A 27263-nucleotide genomic window follows, 5' to 3' on the forward strand; every position below is an offset into this window, starting at 1 on the left:
TGCTTTTTACTTTTTGGTACGTTAGCTATAATTATTTGTTTATTTGTTGCGCAGCTTTGCCAAGCAGCCTGCTCATATAACCAGCTCTAGCTCTAGCTCGTGCTCTCTCTCTCCTCTCTCTCTCTCTCTCTCTCTCTCTCTCTCTCTCTCTCTCTCTCTCTCTCTGTCTCTGTCTCTCTCACCCTGTGCCAACTTTCGCTAGAAAATTTATTAATTTATCCTAGGGGAGCAATAGTTCGGCGTGTGCATAGCTCCCTCCTCCCTATTCCCCTCTCTCTAGTTCGGCTACTTCTCTTCCTGCTTCTTCCTCAATTTTTTCTGCTGGTGGCCAGACAGCAAACAGCTTCCCTCCGGCCCACGCTCCCGTTGCGCCCGTCGCCACATATACATATATAGTAGATGTTTTTTGTTTTTTTTTTTTGTTTCGTTGGCTACTTCAACTTCAAATGGCGCCGCATGCCGTTAAGATACTTTTGTATCTTTTGTTGCCGCTGCTGCCCGGAAGTGGGCATGGGCATTATTTAATTACAGGCTACAGTTGTCCTCGGCTGTCCGAGTTGCGCCCCGCCCCGAAAACAGCTGCTGACCCCTACCCAAAGAGTCTCCAGTGCAGCCCCAGCCCAGCCCTGGGGGCATTCGCTGTTATTGTTGTTGTTGTTGTTGTTGTGGAGTAGCGAGCGAGCGCTTTGTCGTAAAAAAATATTTTTAAGCTGTGCACACGGCGTGGGCGTGTCGTGCCCGCCCCCTCTTAGAATGCCAATTTCTTGAACCCGTCAATGGCCTGTGGGAGCCACAAAACAATTTTCAAAATGTTGCCCCAAAGTTTTTAATTATTTTATTTTCTTTAATGTGATTTTTTCGGCCCTCTCTAGTTTAAGCGCCAATTGCAACAAATTTAATTAATGCCATTTCTTTTGCTTCCTCTTTTGCAGGTGAGTTTCGTATGTCTTTGATTTGCGCGCGTTTCGACAGTCGTAAGTACTAAGTTTTTACAGCTATAACTGTAGCTGTATCTATAGCTGTATCTGTATCTTTTATTTCTTTATCTATCTGCGAGTGTTAGCGACATTCTGCCAATCAAGCTGCCTTGAAGGCGACTGACAACCAGCTGAATATCTTCGAACAACTTTATGCCATACGAGTGCAGCCGCAGCAGAACATTTCTCTGGTTAGTCTATCCCCCTCACCCTTCCTTCCGAATTTGACAGCTTGTTTACAGCATGGGCAAATGTGTGCTGGGCTAAAAACCGTTTGTCTGGGCTGGCCAACGTCTCCGATTCGATGCGATTCGTGGGTGGCTCCCAGAAGAAAATAAAATAGAAGAGAACTCACATGCAGACGGAAGCTGGGAAAGCAAACAAGTTTTCAAATGTTTACCACAATGTGCATTGAGGTCCTAGACAGGAAAAACTATGCGAGTTCTCTATCAACTCTAAGGATCTTTAGTTACAGAAACAATTTATCTTGAATCTATCAAATGATAAATCTTAAAGAATATTATCTCAGTTTTTCACAATTATCTCACATTAATTATTCTTATTTTCCAATTCACATTTTCATTTCTAGCTCAATTGGTTCTTCACCATTCCAATTGAAGTCCTAGAAATGAATATAGGGAAAAATAATGAGAGCTCTCTATCATCTTTTAGATTATTAGATATAGAAAGTATGTGCCTTTCTTTGAAATATACCTTTAATCTATTAGAGGATCAAATTTACCCTCTGAGCTATTAGCGCAGGTTTTCACAATAATTTTACATTTTGTATTCTCATTTCGCTTTTCCTCTATCTACCTCTACCTTTCTTGCACAATTTGCTTTGATGTTTTAAAGAGGATTACAGTGAATAACTATAGAGATCTATTTTTGGAGATGTTTAGTCACAGAAAATGATTTTGGATTTATTATATTTTCAATCTGTCAAACGATAAGATATATTCTATGACATTATCTCAGTGATATTTTAAGGATAAAATATATCCCCTGACTTATTATCTTATTTACTCATAATATAATAGATATTCATATGATTTCCCCTCTTCCCATTTTCATTTTAATTTCTAGTTCAATTGGACTTTATCTCATTTCTTAAAATATTTTTCATAGCATGCTTTTAGGCTTTTTGAGGTGCTCGTGCATTGTCTGAGATTTAATAGCTGGACAAAATGCATTTTATAGGATTTTTTAAAAGTATTGGTACGAGAGGTAGAGCCATCACAACATATGTAAACTCTAGAATTTTTGAGGGAACTCAAGGGATGCTTTCTATCCTATAGAAGAAAATACCTGAATTTGGCTATATTTCTTGCATGTTTTTGGATTACTAACTCTGAAACTGAAACCAGTTTGACTGTTCTATCACATTAGGATAATATATACCTTCTTCCGAAAACTTTACCAATATATAACAGAACCGCAGGAGTAAATCTCGACTGTATATATGGCCTCCAATTCAGCTAGAATCTCTCTACATCTTTCTTTAGTAAATAGTAAATATCTTGCTTTATCCCCCAATCTCCACTATGGGTCTGATTTGTGCCTCTCTTTCGAGCTTTCTTTCTCCGAGCGAGTATTATGCAGTCAGTCATGCTCGACATCAACTTGTCTGGCTTGTCTTTCATATTGAAAAATGGATAATTAATTGGCCAACATAATTTTTAGAGCAGCTAACCAGCTGCTGCTTGGCTTCCGCAGAGCTTTGTCTCAGCAAGCCAAATCTGTCAGGAATGTCTGTTGCATTCGCGATGCTGTGTGTTTTGTTGTTGTTGCTTTTTGTTTTGGCATGCTTCGAGCATTCCGTTGGCCAAAAACTGTTTATTGTTTATTGCGAATTGCTGGCGCTTTAATAATTAATCATTTGGCCTTAAAAAGCAACCAGAAATATGCACATTATGTGGCAAACCGAGGGCCCCAGTCGGCTGTTCGCACAGGATATGCGTAAGCCAAATGGACCAGAAAGCTGCTGTTGGCCCAGACCTCAAATGCCGGGGAACCCAAACCGAAACCGATATAAATTGCATTATGGGTAAATTAATTGTTTTTACCGGAGCGATGGGGCGACATTAATGGGCCAAACCCCCAAACCCAACGAACGCCATTCGCCGCCCGCCGCCCATCGGCCAGACGGCATGCGGCCCAAGGACATTAATAAGGCCCAAAGGATGTGGTGACATTAATTGCGCAACGTTCGAGACAAAGCGTAGCAAGCCAATGCGATAGAGGGAGAGAGATAGAGAGAGTGCTAGGGGGAGGGAGAGTGCGTGGGGGCAGTCATTACATTTCCATATAAATATTTATCGCATGTGATAATGCCGCCTGGACCCGTTAGCGGCCAGTAGCAAAGCCTTGTCAATAGTTTTTCAATTTGTGTAATATGTGAGAGCGAGAGAGAAACAGAGAGAGTGATAGAGAAAGCGGGGGAGCAACAGAGGGGAGTGTAAGCGAAACGGCAAATGCAATTGTGAGCACATGTTGTCGCCTTACGGCTGCTCCCCTTCCTCACACACACATGTGTGTGTGTGTGTGTGTGTGTGTGTGTGTGTGTGTGTGTTTGTGTGCGGCGAGCTTTGCATATGTAATGAAAGGCGAAATCCCTTTGCACTGCCAAAATGGTCAAGAATTGTGAATTATAATGGCATTTGGGCCATTTCGGAGCTTTCTAAGCGGCCAACACATTAATTACTTTAATTAATAATTGTGTGGCATTAATTTTGATTTATTTCTGCCTTAGCTCACCTGACGCTCATACTCGCCCTCTCCCTCTCCCTCCCACTCGCATTCCCACTCCAATTGCTGACAATTTGTCAGCGTCGTCTGCTAAATAGCTATCTGAATACGCAGGCAATTCCTATGCTTATGCTCTCCATGGCTCTCTCACTCTCACTCTCCCTCTCTCATTTATCGTATTTATGTCTCTTTTGCCGACAGCGCTGCTCGAGTCAAAACAAAGCAACAGCTGGTCGAACGCTTGCTTGCTTGATCGGTCGAGGCCACCGCAGCAACAACAATAATAATAGCAACAACAACGGCAAGAACAAAGGCAGCAGCAAGAACAAAACTGTAAACCAGCTTAGCGAAGGGCTCTCCCACGTTCAACTTGCCATGACAATGTTAAATACACACATACTAGCAAGCACACTCGCACACACACACGCACACACAGACAGCGCACACATGTTCCACTTCCTTGGCAGCCGCCTTCAGCGCCATGCATTGAACGATCTTCAACAGCTCCCACTCTCCCTCTCAACACGCCGTTGCTCTCTTGATGTTGCGTCTGCTGCTGCTGCTGCTGCGGCTGCTTCGCACGCTTCGCTAAGCTTTTTGGCCAACAGCAGCGGCGTCGGCAGAATTGGGCGCGTTTTACACAGCCTAACAAAAATTTGTAATCGCAGGAGCTGAACTTTGAATAATGTAAAGTGATATGGGAATATATTATTATATCTATTATTATATTACCAGTATATGGGTGTAGCATTATCTATATATTCACTTGTAATTTTATGAAAGTATTTATATTTTTATGTACAATTTTAATTTTTCAATATTTACAATTTGCTGGTGGACAGTGTAATACATTAATGAGCACACACTTGTAAGTAAGACCACACGCATACATTGATAAATGCAGATGCATTGACAGCTTGTGTGTGTGTGTGCGTAAGTAGAAACGGGGGATAACGATGTTGCCGTCTGTTTTAGGCTGCGGAGAGCTTCGCTGCTTCTGCACAGTGCACTGGGTCTTTTAATAGTTTTTGTTTTTGCTTTCGTCTTTTTTTTTTTTTTTGTAATATTTTTGCTTGCATGTGCTGTAAAACGCACGCGTTAAATGCGCGTCTGCATTGCGGTTGACCAAAAACAATGCGGACGCTTTGTTTGTTGTTTTGTTATTAGACGCTTTTGTTGTTTGCTATTTGTTGATTTTGATCACACGACCTGCAATGCGTGGCAAATAGCAGTTGCAGTTACTGTTGCTGTTGCAGTCGCATGCCCGTACGCATATGGCACGCATACGCAATCAACGCCCAGCGATCTGCAGCTATTGAAAAACGCATGCGATTTGCGCAATTTGTTCGCATGCAGCAGTAGCAGCAGCATTAGCGGCAGCGCCGACAGCAACAGCAACAGCAGCTCTAACTCCAATGTGGGCAGCGCAGTAGCCGCCAACGCAGCGACTGCGACTGCGACGGCGACGAACGCCAACGGGCAACTCGTTCCACACTCACACACACACAAGCACAAACGCACGCAGTCGTTCGCTCACACAGCATCAAAAGAAGCACCAACAACAAGCGCACACTGCCTAAGAACTTATTTAATTGCAGCTAATTGTAATGCCCAATAAGTTACATGCGTATGCAGAGCACATTCGTCATTTGTTACACTCAAATAGTTTGCTCATCTAGCATACACACAGATACATCAGTTATTAATATATAAAATATATAATTCAAATTAATGTAATGCCATCTGTTACCACCAAAAACTTCAATCAAGAGAAAATAGCGGAGAGCCCAGTGTGCGCATCGGAGACTAAGGTAAGCGGGTGGCAGCGCACGAGCACGAGCGCACGAGCTTCGCTGTCGCTGCCTCTGCCACTGTCTCTGTCTCTGCCGCAGTCACTGTTGGCCGGCCGCAGCCGGCTTCGGCTAGCTCAGTTGTATTTTGCGTTCCACAGGCGACGGACGAAAGTTTTGTAAGCGCATCGTGCGGTTGGTCTTCAAAATATTTTTTTGTTTTTGTGTTGTTGTTATTCTTCTTGTTGTAACTGTAGTGTGTGCGTACGTGTGCTGGCGATGCCGATGCCGATCAAAATTAACGTTTGTGTGCAAAGCAAACAAATTAAAAATAAAATCAAATACAAAAACGAAAACAAAAACGGCAACTAAAACGAAAAAATTGTTACAAATTGCGGCGTTGCGTTTGGCAAAAATTTTAATGGCCTCTATTTTTTTTTTTGTTTTGTTTTAAACATATTAAGTTTTGTTTTGTTTTCATTTTATGGTTTGCAATTTTGTTGGTGTTTCGTTATTTTGGAGTTTTATAATTCATTAAACAACAATCAAATATTATATAATATTACGATACAATAATTAACTCGAAACAGTCAAAGAGACTCAATAAACATAAAACATAAATAAAAATAAAAAAACAAAAAAACTTTAAAAGGGAACGTGAAGCGAGAACAGCTATTGTTGTTGCTGTTGTTGTTTTCGGTGGTTGTTGTTGCTTTTGCTGGCAACGCATTTGCGTTTAGCGCTTTGCTTATGCCGCTAGCAGCGCTGCTGCCGCCACCGCCGCCGCTGCTCGAAATTTGTTTTGTTTGTGTTTTCGAGCGCTGAATTGAAAGTGTGTTTGCAGTGCCTGTTGTGTGTGTGGGTGTGTGTGTGCTTTGTGTTACTTTTTGTTTCTCTTTCGTTTTGTTTTTCTTGCAATAAATGCAAAATTGATTGCAGCAAATAAAACTTCATATGTCTTTGAATTTGAGCATTTTAAATTGCTTTTGAAAAATGTCCAACTGGAAAATCATTATTCTTTTTTTTTTTTTGGCTTTCTTGTTCCCCCCGTTTTGGTGCTCGGCAACTAGTTTTGTTGTTGTTGTTGATATGTGTGTGCAGTGCGGCGCAGTGAAGCGGATCAGTGATGGGCGGCTGGCGAGGGGGTGTGGCAACGCCGAGTCTCACTGAGTCACGTTATAGTTAACCCGTTTGCAGCTCTTCGCCGGTATCTCCCCAACAAATCAAGTCCGAAACTGTGACTCAGTCGTAGAGAGATATTATTTTTTATATAGGCACAATAAGCGCCAGATGCCAGAAGCCAGAAGCTAGAGATTAGCCAGAGTTTTAGTCAATTTTCGTGCAACTTTTTATTTTTATCAATTAAACTTTGCCGCAATTGCTGACTTTGAATGGCGAAAATTGTAAGATCACCAGAGCAACTGGATGTGTGTGTGTGTGGATTCTATTTTGCGTGAGCGCCAGTGATAGTCCAATTGGTTTCACTGTATTCCAATTGGCACACTTGTGGAACCCAATTGCTGTGCATTTAGCTAGATCTCTTATTGGATATGATTTGGAATTATTTACATGAGAGTTATGTTTATATGAAAAAAGAATAGATTTGCTTTTGATAAATAATTAAAGATTTACTTGATATTAATGCTATTAGCTAATTAAAAGCACAATATAAATCGAATCTAGCTATAATCCAATTGGTTAGTTGTTAATCTAATTGGACTGTGTTTTTTCTTGTTAGAAGTGATTGGAACTGAAATAAATTAAATTGGAGTTATATTTATGTGCACATACAAGACTTAAATATGTATTTGAATCAATTCCGAGATTGTAAACAATAAACAAAAGCTATTTAACTGCAGTTTCTTGAATATATAAAAAATATATAAAATATATCCAATATGAATGCAATCCCTTTCGGATTCCCAATAGGCGTTTAACTTAATAATAACTTAATTAGCTATATGGGAACAAAAAGAACTCTGTAAAATATCTACATATATGTATATATATATATATACATATATACATACATATAATTAACTTCTTCAGCTTCTTTCTTTTACGCACAACTGCGCCACGCCCATAAAGTGAAAGAACGACAATTAATGAAAGACAAAAAAAAAAAAGAAGGCCTCAAGTTAACTACCTGAAAGTTGTTTCGCTTAGTGCGTGCCAGAAGACTCGAGATTCGTTTCATTTTCCCTATGTCCCAATGGGCCATGCGAAGTGTTTAGCATGTGATTAACTTTCTAAAAATAAATACCAATTCAAAGAGAGTGTGAGTGTGAAAGAAATATTCTATATATGTAGTTTCCATATGTTCTCACTCAAATGTTTTCCCTTTTGGCTTTTCGTAATTTGAATGTCAGCTAAAATCATTAGCGAATCAATTTTACAACAAATGTGACAACACATTAGGGCGTTGATACGATCCCCCTCCCTCGTCCTGCAGTACTCTTGATGAATCTGTCGACACTTGCAGCACACACACACACATGGATATAGTGAGATAGCCACCGTTAAGGGGCCAGCGCCCCATCGGACCACTTGCGGTTAACGTTTATTAACTGTAAAATGAAGAGAACTGCCAGAGTCATAAGCAAATGCAGTTAGTGGCGACGCCAGCTGCGACGCCAGCGGCGGCGTCGACTGCGCTTCGCTTGCTTTCGATGCCAGTGCAAAAGGCGCTGCAAAAAGTCGCTAACAAAACGCGCGCGCTTGCAGCATAAAGTACCGCAAGACAACCGCACAGATCTAGGCCGAGGCACAGCCAGCAGATACCCTGTAAATAGGTGTTGAGCATTCTGAGAGAATTAGCGTTAGGTTTGTCGGAAATTGTAGGAAATTATCAATATTAATTTGTGTAAAATAAGGAAAATATTAGAAAAAAATTAAGATAAACAATAATTTTTGATTGAAAAAAAAAATTTTTTTTATTTTAAACAATAATTTTTAATTTTGAAAAATATTTTTTTTCTAATTTAGATATTTTTTTTATTTATTTAGATATTTATTTATTACAAGTATTTATTAAAAAATTTAAAAAGTAAAAAATATATTAACAGTTAAAAAATATTAATAATAAAAGCGTTTAAAATTTAAAGAAATTAAAAAAAAAAATCAAGCTTCAAAAAATATGATAAACTCTAATTCAAAATATAAAAATAAATAGATTTAAACATTTATAAAAAATACTCCCTTATAGATTATATAGATTTGTATATACATAGATCTTAATGTATATATTATATAAAGGAATCTCTATGGATTTTTAAATAAGTTTTTATGTAGATACACTCTTTATACAAGTCTTTATAATCTTCAAATAGCTCTGCTAGGTCAGATCCACCCGTCCAGGGTATCAAAAGCTAAAGCTGATAATATAAATTTCTTCAATATTTTCTACATTATTTTTCTACAGTTTTGTTTTTTCATTTTAATTTTTTCAATTTGTCTTGCATTGTGCGCTCGACTGAATTTCGTGGTATTTACAACTGAAAGGGGGAGATGGCAAAAATGGGGCTTTAGGGGGCACGAGTGAGGACATGACAACAGCTTGAGCGAGCTGTTAAATGAATGAGTGCTTGAATGAGTGTGTGAATGATTGAGTGAGCGTTTGAGTGCATTATGCAAATGCCAGCGGCAACAACAACAACAACTTCAGATAAAGTTGTAATTGAAAAACATATTTGCTTTAATTGAAACACAAACGCATAATATACAAAATAATTAAAACACATATTTATAATAATATATGCATTTAATTTTATTATTAATATTATTATGAAACGCCAGCGCTATGAAAATGCAACTGCAACACTGCAAATTTATGCACTCGGCTGCATTTTGAATAATTCAAACAAAACGTCAACGAACTGTGCCCAAATTAAGAATTCAAATCGTAAAAGAAAAGAATTAACTCAAATACAGACAGAGACAGAGAGTGACAAAGAGAGAGAGAGAGAGAGCGAGAAATTTGCATATCTTGCAACATATAAAGAAAAAGTTTTTTTCTGCTACACTCACGTAAGTAAAAAAAAAAAATAAATAAACGCTTACCAAGTGAAAATTTGATGCTACCAAAACAAAATGAAAAATAAGAAAATTTCAATTACAAACAACAACAATCTCTTCTTCTTCTTAATATGCCAACGGCACTCGAAGCAAAAACTAAAAAAAAATAAAAATTTATTCAACTTGAAAATCTGTTTGGGAAAATCGGGAAATTTGTAATTCATTCAATTGAGTTTGCCAGAAAAATTGGATTTGTTTATATAGAAATTAGATTTGTAGTTTCTCAGCTAGAGAAACTATATTTAGTTTAGCCATATGCCTAGATAATACGGATTTTAAACAAGAAATATAAATAGAAATAAGTTAATATAAATATGGGGAATATAAGTAAATATAAATATGGGTCTATCAAAGTTAAAGAGCTACTCATAGCTACAAGAGTAGATTATCCAAACCAGTTTATATGATGAGCATATAGATCTAGCCAGAGAATATACATTTAGCTATTTTTCCCGACTGTGTAAGATATCCAAGTCTATTTGTCGTATGCGTTCCCTTACGCTTATAGAAAACTTTGGGAAATGTAAATAAGACTAGTGAAACATGCATATACATATATGAAAATAGAGAAATATGTATATAAGATATACTTATGGTATATAGAAGGTATATACCTATTGGTGTATATCTAATGATTTAAATATCCGATTTGCTTTACATTTATGAATTTATGGGCTAATGAAGCTAAGGAAACATTGATATATCAGAAAATAACAAAAAAATATAATATACGTAAGATATACATATATGTACGTATTATTGAATACGCATATTGGTCTATAGGGAAACAAATGTCACATTCGATTTGATTTACATTTAAAAATCTATATTCGAGCTCCGATCCTGATATTTTGAGAGAAATTATATCATCTAATTACTTATAATACCATTGAATTTCTTATATGCTAAAAATGAAATTGCAACAAGAATTTGACTCAATTCCAAGATTTAGATCTAGCCAAAACTCGAGCTATATACGACTATTAGCTTTGACTCTAGTCTATCTATCTATCTAAGTCATGGGGCGAAAATTTTAATTGAAGTTGGCTCTTTAGGGCCGCAAATACCAAACCACGTTGATTGTAGATAAGATATTGTTTGGCCTAATCAAAAATTGGCAATAATATAAAATTGAAAATAGCAAAAGAGCTAAACAATTCGTTCCCTGAGAGCTTATTCTATATGCAATCAGTTGCGAGCCATTCGGGTAGCGAGCTTTATGTGTTGCATGCCACACACTGTGTTGCAAGTACAAAACGCCATTGGCTAGTTTTAATGGCAATACACAATTTAGATATTGTATCTGCATCTTGCCCACAACTCAACTCGGGTCTAGACAGCCGTATGTGGGGTCGACTTTTACACACTCAAACACACACTCACACACACACTCACATCTACAGTCACACACATTCGCACACTCACGTGGTGGGAAGACGAAGTTGTCTGCCTTATCAGCGTCTGTACATTGTCGATAACTCAGAACTTCGAACTGAAAATTACACTGAGCCAAAATACTGGGTACTTCATTTAGAGGTAAATCAAATTTGTGCTGAGTTAATTGCGCTGTGATGGACTAGGAGATTTACTGTTTCTTTGAGAATGTAATGTAATCAAATTATAGGGAACGAATTGAGAGGGAGAAAAAAAAAAAGAAGGAGAAAAAGAAGAACAAGGAAAGGAAAGACAAAAGAAAAAATAAATAGAGAAAGAGAAAGAGAAAGAGAAAGAAAATAGAGAAAGAGAAAGAGAAAGAGAAAGAGAAAGAGAAAAGAGAAAGAGAAAGAATAAGAGAAAGAGAAAGAGAAGAGAAAGAGAAAGAGAAAGAAAGAGAAAGAGAAAGAGAAAGAGAGAAAGAGAAAGAGAAAGAGAAAGAAAGAGAATAGAAAGAGAAAGAGAAAGAGAAAGAGAAAGAGAAAGAGAAAGAGAAAGAGAAAGAGAAAGAGAAAAGAAAGAGAAAGAGAAAAGAAAGAGAAAAGAAAGAAAAGAGAAAGAGAAAGAGAAAGAGAAAGAGAAAGAGAAAGAGAAAGAGAAAGAAAGAGAAAGAGAAAGAGAAAGAGAAAGAGAAAGATAAGAGAAGATAAATATAAAGAGAAATAGAATATAAATATAAAGATAAAGATAAAGAGAAATATAAAGATAAATAAGATAATATAATATAAATATAAATATAAATATAAATATAAATATAAATATAAATATAAATATAAATATAAATATAAATATAAATATAAATATAAATATAAATATAAAATATAAAGTATAAAATATAAAATATAAAATTAAAATATAAAATAATCGATAATAATTGGATAACTGAGGTTAGCAGAGTTGTTTAATCGATAAATTACTGATCGACTTGTTTTAAATCTCAGCTATTGCTCTAATCAAGAATATTTATATTTGATAGAATCTGCCACGCCTCCTTCTACCAGTGACATACATATTAATGCAACTTATATGCCGCGAACTCCCAATTTCATTAGGTATAGCGCGAACCTCAATTAATATGTACTAAGTTCAAAATTCTATGTAAGATAAAAAAAAAATACAAAATATATCAGAATATAACTAGGAATTCGCATTTCTCTCAGTGTAGAGTTTGTCCAGTTTGGCCAGTGACCCGCTGACGTCGCTGCCACCTGCGAGTGAATGTCGCCAAGTCTCTGGCGATAACAGCAGTGAGTCGAAAGTTTTCTTTAGGAGAGGGAGAGAGAGAGAGAGAGAGAGAGAGCAGGGAGCAGGAAATGAAAGATGGCAAGGCTCAATCGACAACGACAATTTGTTTGTAATTTGTTTGTCTTTAGACCAGTGACCCGCCCTCCCACGGCACAGGCCATCGGTCGATCCGGCCCGGCCAGCGTGCCGGGCAGAGTGCATGTTTATCTATGCGATGTACCGAATTGTATCTACACAAATCGCTGAGCAAACAACGAGTCGGGAGCGCACCAAAAGTCAAATGAAATCGTTCGCCGCGGGCGCAAATAGCAAACAACAAACAACACGCAACGGCGACGACGATGGCGACGGCGACAGCAGCAGAAGCAACACAAATTGCCAGCAAATGCAATCCAAATAGGTGACCCCATCTCCCTCACCCTCTTTCTCTCTCTCTAGCACGCTGGGTAGTTCCTTTTTCTTTCTCTCTCTCCCACTGAAAGTTTTATCAGCCGCAGGCAACGTTGACTTTCATTTTCATTATTTCCCAGCGCTTCGCTGCACCTGCCTTATCAATGGCCCTCCTCCCGCTCCTCCTGCTCCTCCCCCACCCCATTTACGTCAGACCCCCATCTTTATGTGGCCCACACAACTCTCTGAAACCCACTCGAACCTATTTGGTAACCGATTTGGTGGCGCGTTCGCGATTACAAAACTTTTTGGCCTGTGTTGTGGCTCAACACGATGTCAATTGCGTCGTTTATCATCGCAGCTAGAGCAAGACAGGCAGAGAATGATATACAAAAAGAGAAAGAGAGAGAGAAAGGGGGGGGGGGGGGGGAGTTAAGGGGTCGATAGAAAAGCTGTCAATTTACTTAAATGTTTTTTCGATTGCAGCTTGAAATACGAGTCACATGTGAAATTTATTGACCCATTGATTGTGTTGCAACAAATTGCGGCAACAAATTGGTGGTAACACAAAACTTTTTACAATAATTCATGGGCAAGAGGAAAAACATTGAAATAATTGACAAATAAATGTGTGGAGTCAGCGGATTGTAAATTAATGCAGGAAATATATGTTCAATTAGCGTGGATATTGAAGATGATAATAAAATGATGATGATGAAGATCAGGACAATAATAGCAATGACAATGATAATTACAATGATAATGATAGTGATAATGACAATGACAATGACAATGACAATGACAATGACAATGACAATGATAATGATAGTGATAATGACAATGACAATGACAATGACAATGACAATGACAATGACAATGACAATGACAATGACAATGACAATGACAATGACAATGACAATGACAATGACAATGACAATGACAATGACAATGACAATGACAATGACAATGACAATGACAATGACAATGACAATGACAATGACAATGACAATGACAGTGATAATGACAATGGCAATGATATTGACAATGGCAATGACAATGACAATGACAATGAGTAATAATTGTCATAACAATAATTAAGGCAATAATGAGAATAAGAGCCAAAAAGCTAAAACTAACTAGCGCAAGTTAATGCCCTACATCTAAACGTTCTCAACACATACTCATATAGTATATACTCATATAGTATATACATATACAAACATCTATACTCACAACAACCGAGACTCCCAAACAGTTAGAGCAAAACTAGTTGAAATTTTATAGCTCGCACTTAAAAAATGTGAAACTAATTTGATTTTATGAAACTGTAGCCAAGTCTTGTGTCAAGTACACCCAAAGTTTGAGTCCAAAATTCAGCAGACGTCGCGGGGCTCTGCGTTGATATGGCAACGCTCAGGCAGCGGCAGCGGCAGCGCCAGATGAGACGAAGACAAAGCTGATTCTCAATTTTTAGCAGCACTTCCGCTCGCAAAATTTGCGTGTTCTTTTTTCTTTTTATGTATTTTGCTTAAATTCTTGAGACGTTGACGACGACGTTGATGATGATGATGATGATGATGAGGCAGCTCGATTGTGGTTGCCAGGGGGGTCACGGGGCAGGCGGCCTAGCGGCCTGGCGACGGAGCGTAGCGTCGCGACGTTCTTTCATATTTGAACTGGCAGACAGAAAACTGATTGAGCTTCAAGTTCGTTGTCGTTGGCAACATTTAATCAAGCCGCGAAGCCAAATGGAAGACGCCGCCTACAAGCGACGCATGAGCCGGGCGAGCGCGATGAGGTGGATAGGAGATGGGAGGCGGGAGGGGGTATGCGGGTTGTTATTATTGAAAAACAAAGCAAACTTCTTGTTGCTGATGCTAATGATAGTTTGTTGAAGACGTGAGTGCGTGTATCTATGAGATACAAAGATACGCATCGGAGAGAGTGAGAGTGAGATAGAGAGAGAGAGACGCCAGACTTTCAATCTAGGCAAATGCTGAAAGATTTATCGAGGCAGCGAAGCAGCGCGTTGGCTCTTTTGTTGGTTTTGCGTTGGCGTTCTGCTCTCAAAGGAATAACAGCAGCAACAAAAACAACAACAACAACAACAATGCACCTGCAACCTGCAGATGTTGCTGCTGCTGCTGTTGCTTAGCTTGCTTTTGGCCCTGACAGCGCATGGCTGCGCCCACGCCAACAGGTGTCTATATATAGCCATAGCTTACATACATATATCTATATACACACACATATACACACATACATATATATATGTAACTGACTGGTTTGTTATTGGCTGCGATCATAGGCCAGCAAATGCTGCTGCTGTTGCTGCTGTCGCCGCTGTCAGCAACAGTTGTTGCTGCCACAGTTTCTAGCATGGGCCAGGTGAGCGTGGAATGTCTAGTGGTTCGAACCGTTCGATCGCTGGCCATGCGGATATGTGTGAAGAATTTCTTCGCTTAGGTCTACACGAAAATTTCACTGTTTGGCGCCGACAGCTTTAAAGGAGCACAGAAAAGTGGGTGGCAAAAGTGGGTGTGTTGAAAATGCATATACGCACACACACACACACACATATACATACATACGCTGAGCTATAAATGTTGAACACGATATTTTGAAAGCGATTTTAAGTGTATATTAAAACCTATCGATTTTTTGTTAGCTTTTTCATTTAATTATATTCATTATATTATATATTATATAATATATTTTTTAATATTATTCATTTAATTTTGTTTAAGTTGTTTTTACTTTTATTTTAAATTCATATTTAATATCTTATACATTTTTTATTAATTTATATTTTTATTTCGTTTAGTACAATTGTTTAGTATTGATTTGTTTTTATTTATTTATTTATTTTTTTGTAATTTTATTGAGTTATTCATCTATTTTTTTTAGTTTTTTTTAATTTTCTTTTTAATCAAATAATTTTCTTAAATTGTTTAAAATGTTTTTATTAATTTATTTTTTTTTTTGCTTATGTAATTTATTTTTTAAAATCAGATTTGTTAATACATTTTATATTATATTATTTTTTTATGTACTTAAAAAAATTTAAAAAGAAAAAAAAAACAAAAGTTATGTAAAAAAACATATATTAAAAAATAATGATTTTCTATTATTATTATTATTATTTTATTTTTTTTTTTGGTACTGCCTTTTGTATTGACTTTTGTTTATATATTTTGCTTTGTTAATTTTAATTTATTTCCTTTGCTCTTCTCTTAATTATTGTGCATTAAAATAGTTGTGTCGACTAAACAAAAATAGTAGAAGTATTTCTATTTTAATGAACACGATTGTAAACGCCTTTATGCACATGTATTCATATGAAACTCTGTGTGTGTGTGTGCATGCATATTCATATGTATGTGTGTAGGCATTTGGTGGCATGCAAATAGTTGCACGATCAACAACGTGGCAAGCCCAAGCGTTGGCTGCTGCTGCGCCAAGCCCACAGCAGCATGTCGCCTCCAAGTGGGCTGAGCAGTCAATGGGCGTTCAGGTTGCCTAGCAAAGCTTTTAGATGAGACGTATTAGTGGATGAATGTATTTGGGATTTCATGTGGCTTCGATGCAGTTGACGAGCTGCGCGAAATTCTTGTGGGCAGTTGGAGAAGTTTGCTAGAAACTCTATGAATATTTTATCATAGAAATGTTTCAATTTGAAGTGCATAGAATAGTTCATATAATAGGCATTGAGGGTCGAAAACTTCTAGTCACAACTGTAAATGCAAGGCAAATATTTATAATTTCGAATAAACTTCGTTTCTACTATCTTTTTTTATATCTTTTGCGTTTACTGTACTAATAGGCTTAGGCTAAATGGCTGTCAAGCAACATTCTCTCTATCTCTCGAATCCGGGTTCAAACCACTTTGTAATAAACGAAGCCGTGGGCTAAGATTGGTTGGCGCTATCGAAAAACAGATATTCAATTATATACATATAAATAGTAGAAATGAAAACTACATTAGATATTTGTCATATTCATGCTATATATCAAAGTAGAGGCAATGGGAGTAGATAGGCAGAGAAATGTTAAATTAGATAAAACGGGCGTAGCTTGGGCAAGAAATGTTTGTCATATTTCTTAGCGATAATAGATCCATCTGTAAATGTATATAATACAGTCGAGTCTCGATAATAAATAAATAAATAAAAAATCGCTATAAATCGAAAAAAAAATCTATACCTTTGCAAAAAATGCATTCTCGATAATTATCGATAGTTTAAATTTCTATGTAAATCGAAAAAAAACTGACCCCTTGCCATTTCGAATTATCGGTACTTGACTGTATATATCTAACATTACATTCGAGTTTCGTTAAGATATTTTAGAGCTACGGTATATATATACAGTATATGTTTATATATTGAATATCTAATGTAATGTAAGACATCGAGTTAACATAGCTCTGAATTGGTCTATAATGAGCATTTAATGTTATGTTAAGTAACTCATTTATGAGTTATAGGGAAATTTATGCACCTAACCATTAGCTAAGATATTTCTTAGATGGAATATCAAATAAATATTCATTATTATATTGATATTATGTCTATATCTTCTTCTAGATTAGTTCTTATCGCAAATATGTACCTAGTATCCCGAATATGATGAATATAATGACTGCTTAAGCTCACTAGAGTGTCTTCCACACCCTTAGCAAACAGTTCAGGTACAACTCACATGAAGAGAGAATTTCCAAAAGAATTTACGATATTTTCTGTTGATTTGGTAAATGTTAATTGTTGCGTAATTGTTTGAATTACATTGGGGGAGCTTAACGCTTATTATTATTACTGCTGCTGCTGCTGCTTCTTCTGCTCGCTTGACATTCAGCTGGGCCGGCTAATGCGTGTGGGCGTGGCACAGTGAGACAGTGGGCGCACGATTAACAGCCGCAACGGCCGCATAAAAATGCAAAATAAATATAAAAATTGATTATGTCGCGCGACGAGAATCGAGAAGGCGCAGCCAAGGAAGGGGGGAGGGAGTGGGGGAAAACTGTGAAAGAGAAACAAAAGCAAAATGTCAACGAGCGTGAAAGTGATGCGTTGAGGGCGAACTGTAGCGTGGGGCGTGGCAGCTGCGGACTGTGCCGGCAATCAAAGTTGAAAATTAGGCAATAAAATTAAACGAACAGCAACGAAACGAGGCACGAGGCAAGCAGGCGTAAAAGGAAAGCGGAAAGAGAAAAAAAGAGAGAGAGAAAAAAACATAGACTATATGGAGGGGGCTGAGGCGTTGCGTTAACCTTTTGCCATACAATAAACACAAATAAAAGTGCGAGTCGAGTCGCGTCGAGCCGAAAAAAAAAAAAACCAGAAAAGAAATTGCCACAAATGGTGGCAACATTGACAGGCCAGGCCATATGGGCGACACACACATTGCTGCCACACTTGAGCAGGAATCAAATGGAGTCTCTAACGCTCCCTACCTCCACCCTCCCCCCTCACCCCCACCCCTGTCCCTCTCCCACTCTCTCTCTCTCTCTCTGTGGCATTCGTCGAGTGTATTATGCAGCCATGAATTATGCCGCCAAGCGAAACAAAATCCCATTTGGGTCATTACAGCGATTGATTTGGCTCACTGTGCGGCTACAGGGCCTGGCCCGACCCGGCCTGGCCAGCAAGTAACCTGGCAACAGTTGGTTTTGGCCACACGGCGCTCATGTGAAAGTCGCGTGCGACGCCAACTAAATAAATGTGGCCCAAAGAGCGATGTTATAAACAAAGTTTATGTTTCAATTGCTATGTGTGCGTGCGTGTGTGTGTGTGTGTCTGTCTGTGTGTGTATGTATGTTCTCGTAACTTCATGTCTTAAAGTATACTCGATCCAAGAGTAGTTAACGCAAAACTTAATTCAACTAAACAAATTTAGTGGCATTTCATTTGACTAAGCCTTAGAGGCAAGTGTTGTAAAACTCTGTAAAAAAACTTCTTTATATTGCTAGTTAAGTCAGTCAGTGTTGTGGAACTCTTATAGAAACATATAACATAATTTACCAATCCAATCAACTATTCGAACAATTTGTTAGTCTCGATTTACAGTCAATACCAGTGTTGTGAAACGCACACAAATTAAATATGTGGATATTATGAATAATTTAGTATTGCAAAATGCATATCAATGCGTATGTATATGAAGCAATGTCTGCCTGCTTTGCCGCTCTATTCCACCATGATCTCCGTTCGGTGTTGTAAAGAATCAAACAGAATCTAGTGTTGTATAGATTTCAATATACGTAGGCAATGTCATAGTGTTGTTAAATGAAATTGCAATTTTATGCAATTTTAATTGAAATCAATTAGTTCAAAAGTATTGTAGCAGTGTTGCAAAACGTTTGCGTTTTCTATTTACGTAACTTTCTCTGTAAACTCATTGATTTTAGCTTTAAGCTTTATTTCTTCTTAACAATTCCAAGTAATGAAATTTTCTATGGACATTTCAGTGTTGCAAAGTGGAGAGTCTTAACAGTCCCAAGTAGTGAAACTTTCTTTGGACATTTCAATGTTGCAAAGTGGAGTATATTTCATCCCTGACCTTTGCCTATCTGTCATTTTTAGTTTTAATATCTATTCCGTTTCAACTATCCCAACTAGTTAGGTATTAACGAAACTGTCCATATTATTTCAGTGTTGCAAAGTGCAGCAACACCGCACGTACTTGCATAGCTATCTCCTACAGCATCTGCAACTCATTTCTGAAGTATTTCAAAGCGTGAGAATTCGATTTTCAGCAGTTGCAGCTTTTTACCGGGCCAGTGTTGCATAACGTCCTCGAGCATGTTCGAACTTTGTCAACGTCAGCGAATTAGAATCGCACTCAATCGCAAAATGGGCGCTCAACGGTTCTTTGCTTCCTCTTTCTCTTCTCTCTTTATCATCATCATCATCACCGTCATCATCATCATTAGCATCATCATGATTTTATATTCATTTGGAATTTCGCATTGGGCCGCGCAGCACGCTTTTGCCATTAACCACGCCCACAAATCCTCCGCTGCGCGCTCTAAATGACCACAAAAGTTGCAAGCTGCAAGTTTGCCCGCTGCACGTTGCAAGCTCTGCTGCTCCAGTTTGGCATTTGCAAATTGCAACTGCAGGCTCGCGCCTCATAATCAGCTAAATGCATCATTACGGCAGCTGGTGCTGGGCGCCTGAGGGGCGGGGGGCGGGTTGCGGGGTGCGGTGCATTGCTTTGTGGCATAGAGTGAAATTTTGATGGAACGCAATTTGTTGCTGCACATGCCACATGCCACACGCTGTTGCTGCTGCTGCTGCTGCTGCTGTTGCTGTTGGAGCGGGGGCGCTGCTCATTAAATTTCCGCTCTCTTTGCAAAATGAAGTGGCTGCTGCTGCTGCTGACGTCGCCGTCGACAGCGACTGCAGCGCCGATGGCAACTGCATTGGTTATGCTCTGCAAACTCATAAAATAACTGTAATTGTCGTAGTTTTTGCTTTGCGGCACTGTTGCCGCACTTCACTTGGCCAAGCATCCATCAGGAGCTGCTGCTGCTGCTGCTGCTGCGGCGATTCCTCGGCTTTTACTTGTTGCCAGTCACGTTTTAATCTCGTTCTTCTTCTTCTCGTTGTTGTTGTTGTTGTTGTTGTCAGCTATCGCAAAAATCTTTGCAAGCTTTTTTTTTTTTTGTTTTGTGCAGACAAAGCCAAGTGGATGACAAAGACAAAGCAAGAGAGAGACAGAGAGAGAGAGAGAGAGGGCAAGCGAGCAAGCGAGCTGGCAGCAGTCAAAACTCCAGTGGCTTTGGCAGCACCTGTTCCGCTGCCGTCCATTGTCCGCCCATTGGAGGAGGCATCCACCTGGACGGCGAGCCATTTGATGCGGCCGCAGCACGAACAAAACTAGGCACAAAGCAAATTTTCTGGTTCATTGCAAGCATTCAAACTGTAATCAGATACTGAGCGAGCGAGTGAGCGAGTGAGCGAGAGAGCCACCTCTTGCCCTCCTGCTCGCCCACGACTGCATTCACGTAACTAAAACTTTAACTGTAATCGTGGCCCATGGCTTTGGTTCGTTTGGGCTTGTGCCTGTGGATCGCATGTGGATGCCATTGTGCAAGCCGTGCAGGTTGTGGGTGACGGGTCTAATAAAGCTGTACGCGATGCGATACAGTTCCGAGAAAATGTTGCACACATAGAGAATGATATACTATGTATGTATATGTGATATACTAATATGTATATATATAAAGATATTCATCTAAATTGCTTGACTAATTATGCCAATTTCCTCAAAGTGCAGTTTGATTAATTAGTTTATCTTGTATAAGCTCTTCTAAGCCTAAAACTCAATATATATACATATATATGTATTACATAATAATACGTGCTCTGTGCCTAGGCTTCCACTGTATTCCACTCAACATTAGATGAAATTATTTTCATGAATTCGTCTTGATCCCGCTCATCTAGCACGTTCATATCATTTTAACACTTTTCACTCCATCTATCTCATTCATATCTCTAGCCCTCGCTAACTCGCTAATCATCTTTCAACTGATTATCATAAATCATCAACGCCATCAATCTCATTCATCACTCTACTCTAATTACACTTGTTACTACGCCAACTAATCTTTAATCACAGTAGCGTTTTAAGTTCTACAGAATGTAATACTACTCAAAGTAAAAGCTGTCATGAGAAGAGAAGATATTTGTATATAGTATAGTTTATAGTATATATTGACTGTTAGATATGTTATTTAAACTAACTAATGGGATTTACATATAAATATTTGCTCACAAAATACCTCGATAGATTATTTAGTTCTTATAAATAAAGATATTAAATATTTAAATTGGGATATATAAAAGAAGTAGTTTATTGTACTACATACTTATCTTATATATACTAAGTTAAATATTTAAGTCTCTTAATTTATAAATCCTATATCGCTTATTGCATATATTTTTCTAGTTCCACTCATAGTATTTTATACATATATTCTCACAAATACCTTAATTACCACTGAATCGATATGGCATAATTAAAGTTTTCTCTTAGTCACGCATTAATCAATTTTCATGCTTATATGTATGTGTGTATGTACATATCTAACACGCCGAATTCAGTGCAGCAGCAGCTGCTTCTTCTTATTCTTCTTCTTCTGCTTCCACATTGAACTGCTGAACTGCATGATTAATCAGCTGATCAGAGTTGCGACATGGGTGGCAGCGCAGCAACCCTCTTTGAGCGCGCCAGCCGAGCGAGCAGATGATCGTGAGCGCGAGAGAGCGCGCATGAAAGGGTAAAGCAAGAGAGTCGTTGTGTGCGTGTGTGTGTGTGTGTGTGTGTGTGTGAGCTGCGGCGCTCTCGCGCATTCCAACAGCAGCATTGGCATTGCAAATGAGTAAACTGCGACGCGTTGACGTCGACGTCGTAGTCAACGTCAGCGTTGACGTTGTCAGATATTTGTGTTGAACTTTTACAGTTGCGTTGGGCTAAGCACAAGCTAAATGATGAAGAGGCAATGTGACAGACAGGGAGAGGGAGAGGGAGCGGGAGGGCGAGAGATGTTGGGGGTCTGCCATTGCTGGGGTCTGGGAGTCTTGATAATTATTGCAACATTGCCACAGCAGCTGTTGCTGTTGCTGTGTGCGTCTCTATGTCAGTGTGTGTGTGTGTGTATGTGCGTATGCATCATATTTCGTTATTTTTTTTTATACTCATTCACGAAGTGAATTAGTATATTGGTTTTGTGCAATGTCCGTCTTGCTGTCCGTCCGTCTGTCCGTCCGTCCGTCCGTCCGTCTGTCCGTCTGTCCGTCTGTCCGTATGAACGCAGTTCATTTCGCCGCTATTGAAGCTAGAGACTTGAAATTTGGAACACATACTCGTGTATAACTCCGATTTATAAAGTGTTAAAATTTTCCCGATCCGCCCACTAGGGGCGTGGCAAATCGGAAAATACATTTTCCGATATACCAGAAATCATGTTAGTTGAAGAGTCAGAAAGTTGAAATTTGGTATTTAGGTCCGCGTTGACCCCCCAAGTCCAAAAAGCTATGGTGGATATATCTACGCCTATTGGGGGCGTGGCAAATCAGATAAAACTGTATCACCTAAAGTTCTAAAGCTAGAACGTTGAAATTTCGCACGTGAGCTAATGCTATAATTCTATAATGACTGATGAAAAATTTGTATGTCTACGCTTACTAGGGGCGTGGCAAATCGGACCTGAAGATATAGTGATTTTTCAAATTTGGCTATATTCTAGGCACTATTGATGCTACAAACTTGAAATTTGGTATATATACGCGAGTTGACCTCCCAAGTCCAACAAGCTATAGTGGATATATGTCCGCCCAAAGGGGGCGTGGCAAACCGCAAAACTTTATATCTCCGACAGTTTAAGAGCTAGAAGCTTCAAATTTTGATAGTTGAGTTACTGGTAACCTCCCCTATCGAAGCCCCAAAAATACTTGTCACGCCTCTTTGGGGGCGTGGCATATCGAAAAATACCCTGTAATTTTCACATTTTTTGAGCGTAAGCATTCAAATTTCGCATTTACGTTACCGTTAGCTCTTTCTAAGAACTGGCCAAAAATGAGGTGTCTACGGCCACTAGGGGCGTGGCAATCGGCATTTGTATTATCAAATTGCGACATTTATATGCTTGAGCTACCTACATACATATGTATGTATGTATATGTATAAACAAATAGGCTTAATAGGCATTGATAACACGGAAGGAAAGATTTTTATAAAATATAAAAATAAAATTTAAATATTTAAAAAATATAAAATAAGCTAAAATAACAAAATTTGCAATTTACAAAAAAGAGTTTTCCGCGGGATGTGAATGAGTATTCCGCAGTCGGTAGCGCCCGACTGCAACGTTCTTACTTGTTTTGTTTTTCATCTCTTGCTTCAGTTTTTGTTGTTTTATTTTTAATGCTCTGTTGTCCGATGATTCAACAAGTCCAAGGCGTAAAAATAACAACAAACATAAAAAACACGAGCAAACTTAGTTTTTTCCTGTGTGTGTGTGTTTTTTTTTCTCTGTAAGCTCTGTAAAAACACTTAAAAATATTGTTATAAAAATATTTTTGTTAAACGCTGGCAGCGATTGAAATGAAAAGTTTTTATAGCGCACGCGATCTAGAAAATGTCGGCTATCAAATTTTTATTATTATTATATTCTCTACTTCGACTTCTATTTCCCCACTTCTTTTGCTTTAATATTTTGATTTTTTTCTTATTTGGGGTCCGTGAGACGACGACGAGGACGGCAAATTGAAAGCATTTTAATGCCATTTCATAAGGTAGAGTGCTTAATTAATGCGCTATAGATAAAGACAGCGAGATTTTGGCTGACTGGACTGGGGAGGGGAATACAAGTTCTTAACGGTACTACGACTTGACCTAGCGACCGAGCCACAAAGAAATTCAAATGATTTGGGGAGAGTTGAGAGATGTGGTTGACACGCTGCTCAACTGTAAATGGGGAATAGTTAAGAGCTGGAAACGAATTTGGTAATAAAATGTTCACTTTATATAGATATAAAACTTTGATGTAAATAAAAATAAAAGAAAATGTTTATGAATTGTAATGAAAATGTACCCTCTTAATATAATTAAAGAATTCTGGTAACGATAATTATAATCATAATAATATTGTTATAAATATATAATTAAATATTCAAATATTTGTTATGATTCGCAATGAACTAATATACCCGCTCAGTGACTTATATATGCTGTGTGGCAACTGTAAACAAACGCCGATCGCAGCGACTTTTTATGCTAATTTCCCCAACGATCAACTGTTGTACGGCATTTCATTTGTATATCGATTTAATGCGATTCATATGCAAATCAAATGACGCGAAAGTGTCAATTGGTTATTTGTTGTTCTGGTTTGGGGAATATGAATAGCGCGCACAGCTGACAAATTGGACAGATCTGAGAATATGTATTGATTGTTATTGGGTGTATGAGAAATGTGTGCAATAGATTTGCCAAATTCTGCAGATCTGGCAACACTCGACACTGGACAACGATCGCCCAGCTGTTGATGGAATATCTTTGCTATGATTAAGAGCGCAAATTAAACCGTTTCCGTTTCTCCCACTTCTTGACCTCTCCCGTACTTTGTGGTATTTTTTTTCATTAGTTTTTTACTGCCCACTGCTTCTCTGGGTACTTAGAGGGCAGCAGCTGCCGCTGCCGCTACCTCTGCCTCTGCCTGTATCTCTGTCTCTTTCACCTCACCTACTGCTCTGCTCTGCTCTTGCTAATTGCGCCGCGGCTTCGTTTCTAATTAGAACTCGTTGCCATATTGAGATCTTAGCTTAAAATCCACAATGTTTGTCTTACCACTCCACCTCCTTCTCCTCTTCGCTTTCAGCACAGTTGTTGCTTGTTCTGCTCTGCTTTACTCTGCTCCATGACGTCAGTCTAGTTGCTGCTTCTGCGTCTTCTTCTTCTTGTTTTTATAACTCTTATTGGTCTATTAATTGACCGCGGCAAGCTGCGTGGCGCAGCTTTACAGCTAATGCGCTCTCTTTCCAATGCAGTCGCTGTCGACGTTGACGTTGACGTTGACGTTAACGCTGACGTCCACGTCGCAGCTTTTGCAATGGGCTGCTGCATTTTTTTGTTGGTGCTTTTGGGGTGGGTACCGTTTGGTTTGTCAGTCGCTGTCATTCAATGGCATCCACAATGCGTTCCACACGCGCCACAGCGTAAAAGTTGCTTAGCAGGTTTTGCTGTTTCGCTCTCTTTTTATTTTTTGGATTTTTTGTTTTTGTTTTCTTTGTTGCGCTTTTTGATTGCCCCGTTGCTGTTGTTGCTGTTACTCTTGCTGCACTTTCATATTTTGTTTTTGTGTTGCAGTTTCTTGTTATCCCATTGTATGCAGAGCTTTGTTAATAACAGCTGCTGTTAATGCTGCTGTTGCTGCTGTTGTTGTTGCTGCTGTTGTTGTTGCTGCTGCTGCTGCTGCTGCTATTGCTGCTGTTGTTGTTGCTGCTCTTGCTGCTGCTGCTGCTATTGCTGCTACATTTTGTAGCTGACTTTTATCATAAATATTTCAACGCCTTTGATTAGTTGCTGCTGCTGCTGCTGCTGCTCCTTTCACCAGCTCTTAGCATACATAGAATTGTGTAAGCAGCAAACACACACACACACACACACACACACACTGGCACACATTTGAGGCCCCTTCGTGTTGCCACTAAATTTATCTCAGGGCCTCTAGCTCAGTTCACAAATCAAACAAAAATTGCAGTGGACAAATTAAAAATTCATAAAACGCCCAGAACTAAAAATCAAATTCTCTAAATTTTCAACAACATAAACACAAACACAAACAATAATAACAATAACCATAAAAACTAAAACACCAACAACAACAACAACAACAACAACAGCAACGGGGCATCAAAATGTATATCAAATAAAATCCCTAATAATAAAATACAAAAATCCGATTTACATTTACACAATTTATGAACGCATGTCGCAGGCCATAGAAACATATATATATGTATATATGTATGTATATGTATATATATTTATTTAGATAACTTTGCTTATCGCCTGCACTGCTGCTGCTGTTGTTGTTGCTGTTGTTGTTGTCGCTGTGGAACGCCGCGCCGTCTGGCATTTTGATGTGGGCGCCGCGGCGTGGGCGTGCCAAAGTGCGCAGGCCTTGAGTTATATAGTCGTCGCATAAACACACACACACACACACACATGTATGCGGGATGTGGTTTCAGTTTCGGATAGCGGCACAGCGATGCTGTCTCAATGCCAACAACAACAACAACCAGCAACAACAACAACAACAAGCAGCAACGTCTCAACAACCATTCAAACTCTGTCGAAATCAATTTGCTAATGTTGTCACCAGGCGAGCAACATTTGGCCAGGATAGATCTGCAAATATACCTATGCGTAAGTCGCCTGGTCATGCCATGCCACCCTTAAACCGCCTCCCACTCACCCCCTAACGGGCAATTACAAAAGGCAAAGAGCAAAAACTGTAAACGTTAAGCGCGGCACGCAGCAATCGCATTCATTGCAGCCGCAGCCGCAGCAGCAACAATACGAAATCAATTACAGTAAAGCCCCGTGTGGGTGGCTATGGTGAGGCGAAAGGGAGGGGAGGGGTTGGGGGAGAATGGGCGCACGTGCCAAGCGCAACGCCAATAATTTGTTGTAACAAGCAACGCAGTCACCACCAAAGCCGCTTCGGCTCCCTCATTGAACACACGAGAGAATTTGAGAAATTACTAAACACATAACGGTATGCCATATAGTACATCCATGTAGTGTGCTACCCCTAACAAAAAAAATAAATAATAAATAAATAAAAAATTATTTTAAAATGCAAAAAAAAAACCTATATAGTCTTTGCCTGACTACGCCATGCTCTGTTAAGAGAGACCTATGGGATTTATAGTATGGGAATTCAAATCTATGCAAAGCAGTTGCCTGAATGCCTCGATCCAGTCACTCTAAAACCTCAACAGATATGACTCTGTTCTTCAATTGTCTCAGTGACTCTAAAACTTTAACAGATACGCCTCTGTTCCTCTAATGGTAAATGAGATATTAATAA

At 38.7% G+C, this 27263-nt stretch overlaps 1 protein-coding gene across 6 annotated transcripts in view; it reads left to right on the forward strand.

Annotated features, from left to right (window-relative positions):
• spri (Src homology 2 domain-containing protein sprint) overlaps positions 1 to 27263 on the forward strand; it is a 141716-nt gene that overhangs the window by 59240 nt on the left and 55213 nt on the right. The window contains exons 1-2 of one of the 6 annotated variants that reach the window (XM_089263400.1): positions 5595 to 5694; positions 9311 to 9541. The exons of 4 other annotated variants lie outside the window; for them this stretch is intronic. The gene's annotated coding sequence lies outside the window, so the exon portion shown is untranslated. Of the gene's footprint in view, positions 1 to 5594; positions 5711 to 9310; positions 9542 to 27263 lie in introns of those variants that run through there. One more of the 6 variants, XM_089263399.1, reaches the window with a different exon arrangement.

The sequence above is a fragment of the Drosophila navojoa genome, chromosome X (assembly GCF_054131105.1).
Source record: "Drosophila navojoa isolate 15081-1374.11 chromosome X, UAZ_NAV_1.0, whole genome shotgun sequence".
In the NCBI taxonomy this organism is placed as follows: domain Eukaryota; kingdom Metazoa; phylum Arthropoda; class Insecta; order Diptera; family Drosophilidae; genus Drosophila; species Drosophila navojoa.